Genomic DNA, 3,919 nt, shown 5'->3' with positions numbered 1-3,919 from the left:
TGGGAACACATTACTATGGACTTTTTATTTGGCCTTCTTCGTACTCAGAATGATCATGATGGAGTTTGGGTTATCATAGATCGTTTGACCAAGACCTGCCAAATTTTTGCCAATCAAAGCTACTTATACTTTAAATAAGTTGGCAAAATTTTATGTGGATGAGATAGTGAGCTCTTATGGTACTCCATTATCTATTGTGTCAGATAGAAACCCTCGTTTTACATCTAAATTTTGGCCAAGTTTGCAGGAAGCCATGGGTATTAAATTACATTTCAGTACAGCTTTTCATCCTCAGATAGATGACCAGTCAGAGAGAACCATACAGACTCTTGAGGATATGTTGAGGGCTTGTGTTTTAGAGCTCAAAGGTAGCTAGGATACTCCTTTGTCATTGATGGAGTTTGCTTACAATAACCGCTACCACTCTAGTATAGAAATGGCTCCTTTTGAAGCTTTATATGGTCGGAAGTGCAGGACACCAATTTGTTGGGATGAAGCTGGTAAGAGGAAGTTAGAAGGCCCGGAATTGGTTCAAATGACGTTCGAAAATGTTTAATTGATCAAAGAAAATTTGAAAGCAGCTTAGGATAGACAGAAAAATTATGCGGATAGGCGTAGGAAAGATCTTGAATTTGTAGTAGGAGACAAAGTTTTTTTTAAATTAACTCCTTGGAAAGGGGTGTTGAGATTTGGCAAGCAAGGAAAGTTGAGTCCACGATATATTGGACCCTATGAGATTACTGAGCGGATTGGCCTAGTTGCATACCGATTAGATCTGCCCGATGAATTATCTCGGATCCATAATGTTTTTCATGTTTCCATGCTTCGCAAATACATTGCAGGTCCCTATCATATTCTAGAGTCTCAGTCAATTTAGTTGAAGGAGAATTTGACATATATAGAAGAGCTCGTGAGAATTTTAGACAAAAAGGTACAAATTCAGCAAAGCTAGACAATTTCACTTGCTAAGGTACTTTGGTAGAATCAGACAGTAAAAGAGGCTACGTGGAAGAATGAGGATAAGATGCTTGCTCAATATCCTCATTTATTCATTTCCTAGTCAGTTGTCAGTTGAATTTCGAGAACGAAATTCCTTTAAGGAGGTAAGATTGTTACAACCCACACTTTTTTCTAGTCAAAATCAATAGTAGAATTTTCAAAGTCAAGTCAAATGAGGACTTGTATGAAATTAAATATTTTATTGGAGTTTTTTTTACAATTGGCAATGTATGAAGGTTAAATTGGATACAATTTAAAGTTGAGAATTTATTTATATATTTTTGGAAGTTTAGGATTAAATGTGTTATGAAAAGGGAGTTGAAGGACTTATTTTGCAATTTTTTAGCAAGTGGATCATTAAATCATTAGAATTGACCAATTTTCTCTCAAAAACACACACACACACACTGAAAAACGGGCAGAGACTGGAGAGATCTAGAAAAGGGAGAAAAACTAAGGAAAAAAGAGAAGAAAAAGAGAGAATGAAGAAACGAAGAGAAGGGAAGAAGAGAAAGTGAGGTAAGGTTATTTTCTCCAAGCTGGGATGTAATTTATCCATTGTTCCAGGTGTTAGATGTGTGATTTATGTTAAATTTTTAGGATTTTAACTTGTAGTAATAAAATGTCAAATTTAGGTGATATATGTATGATTTGGAGCTTAAGCTTGGGAATTAATTGAGTTTCAATTTCAGCAAGGTAAGCAGTAAAATTTTTGGGAAACCCCTAGAATTCGATTTTGGATTAATTAATTGTGAAAATGATTATATAAATGGAATATTTCTCTTGGGAGTTGATTTTATGGAACAAAATGTATATTAAATAGGTGGAATTATGGTTACTAGTTTCACTAGATTGGAGAGTAAAATTAGTTTTAAACTTGGGTAGAAGGTTTTGTTTATGAATTCGTTATTAGAAAAGGGATTAGAAAGTGGGATTAGCTCCAATTGATCAGAAGAATATTTGGGAAATTCTTTCGAACATCGACCAATTTTAATTAAGTATTATAGAAGTAGATCTTAAAGTTTCTTAATTTTATAGTGGTTGATTAGTCATCTTGTTATGTATTCCAGGTGGTGACAAGGAGATTGGAAGAGCCTATCGACCATCTTAGGTTCAGCTTGTATTATGTGAGTAGATAAGCTTATTTTTCAAAAATTAGTATTTATTTAATTTATATTAACTCAGAAAATTTATTAATTCATATAGTCGATTTGACAACACGATTTTTAGAGTAAAGTTGATTTATAACCAGTTGTTTTTAAAAGTTAAATTCAATTTAGTAAATCATTTTATTAGCATGTTATATGAGTATTAAATGCTTTAGCACATTTAAAGTTATTTTTCTAAAAATCACCAGAAAGTACCCAAGTGATTTTACCCTCGTCTGCACTGGTGAGAATGTGTTTCCCCGGTGTATGACTTCATATGGTTATTTTACCCACTCTGCGCTGGTGTGAATGTGTTTCCACAGCGTATGATCAATATAGTGATTTTACCCGCTCTGCACTATTGTGAATGTATTTCCATAGTATATGACCATTTTATAGCTCTGCGCGCGTACAACCAGAATTACAGAATTTCAGAATTGAATAACCTTGCTATGTATATCGAGATTAATCGGTACACGAGTATGGTTATTCCGGGTATATTTTTGGTGTGATGTTTCAGTATTACATAGCTTATCAGATTTTAGAAATGCAGTATACAGAATAAAGGTATTTATGATTACAGTATATTTTGGTTTTGATAGTATTATTAGATTTTAAGCTATAGAATTCGGCTTACTCAGTTTAAAGAATAAATATTTTAGTTTATATGTATGTGGAAAGAAATTTTATGCTATATGTCGATTTTCAGAATGATTTTATGAATGGAAAATTATACTTTTACAAATATCCACTAACTGAGTCACAAGCTCATATTTTTGCCACCTCATTTCTTATTAGATAGAAGCTGCGTTGAGCGATATCGGAGCTTGTTGATCGGCGAGTTGAAGTACGTCGTGTCATTGTTTGTATGCTCATCTTGTTAATTCATACAACACATATTTTCTTGGACTGATGTATTTTGTGTCAAAAAATGCATTAAGTCACAGGCTCATTGCATATTTGTGTATGTTTTGAAATGAAGTTGTTTGGTGGTAAAGAAGGATAAATTTCTTTTTCAGTACAACTACTTTGAAGAATTGGTATTTTGAGGGGCCGGTGTACCCTGTTTTAAACCATATGTACATGTTTGGGATATTTGATTTTATTTTCAGGTGGTTTTAGTCCATTTTTCAGAGAGAACTTTGCCGAAATTTTTATAAAATTATAACAGTCAAATCATGTCAAGTTTATCTTGGTGGTGGGTCCGACACTTCGATGGTATCTACCATCGACACACGACACATGTCGGATCCATTAGGGTGATTCGGGACGGGTCGTGTCATGCCCAGTTTGAGGATGATTGGTAAGGGTAGAAGAGTTGCTGATCTTTATATTTTAGATGTTGATCCTAATAATTCATTTATTTGTAATTGTGATATTATTCACGAAACCTTTGGTTCTGTATTTTCAGAAATAAACGATGTAACTTCTCACATATGATATCATAGATTATTTTCACCAGCTTATATACATGTATGTTTCTTTGAATTTTATATGTACAACATGGTGTATTTCATGTTAAAGATTTGATTTTCTTTATTTTTTTTTATTCTTAGAAACAAAATAGTTTATGATTTTGCATTTTATAAGGAGCTTGATTTTTGTCTTTCTGTCTCTTTTTTGTTTCTTTTTGAAGGTAAACAAATAGGTTTAGAAATTTTTTAGTATATCTTTCGAACTGAATGTACAAGCCTTGAAACTTTTTGCTTCAAGATTGATTTTATTAATTTTGTTCTTGGGTTGATTTTGCGATGCATGATTTTCTTGGAAAT

The 3,919-nt window shown here is 32.8% G+C and overlaps 1 long non-coding RNA gene across 1 annotated transcript; it reads left to right on the top strand.

Moving 5' to 3' along the window:
* The first annotated feature begins 1,483 nt into the window (after positions 1-1,483).
* Positions 1,484-3,184, top strand: LOC111387592. Its single transcript, XR_002701432.1, has 3 exons — positions 1,484-1,518; positions 2,070-2,126; positions 2,946-3,184. It is a non-coding gene; the product is annotated as an uncharacterized LOC111387592 (long non-coding RNA).
* The last annotated feature ends 735 nt before the right edge of the window (positions 3,185-3,919 follow it).

The sequence above is a fragment of the Olea europaea genome, unplaced genomic scaffold (genome assembly GCF_002742605.1).
Source record: "Olea europaea var. sylvestris unplaced genomic scaffold, O_europaea_v1 scaffold4099, whole genome shotgun sequence".
NCBI lineage: Eukaryota > Viridiplantae > Streptophyta > Magnoliopsida > Lamiales > Oleaceae > Olea > Olea europaea.
This window is presented reverse-complemented; position numbering and strand designations above follow the sequence as displayed.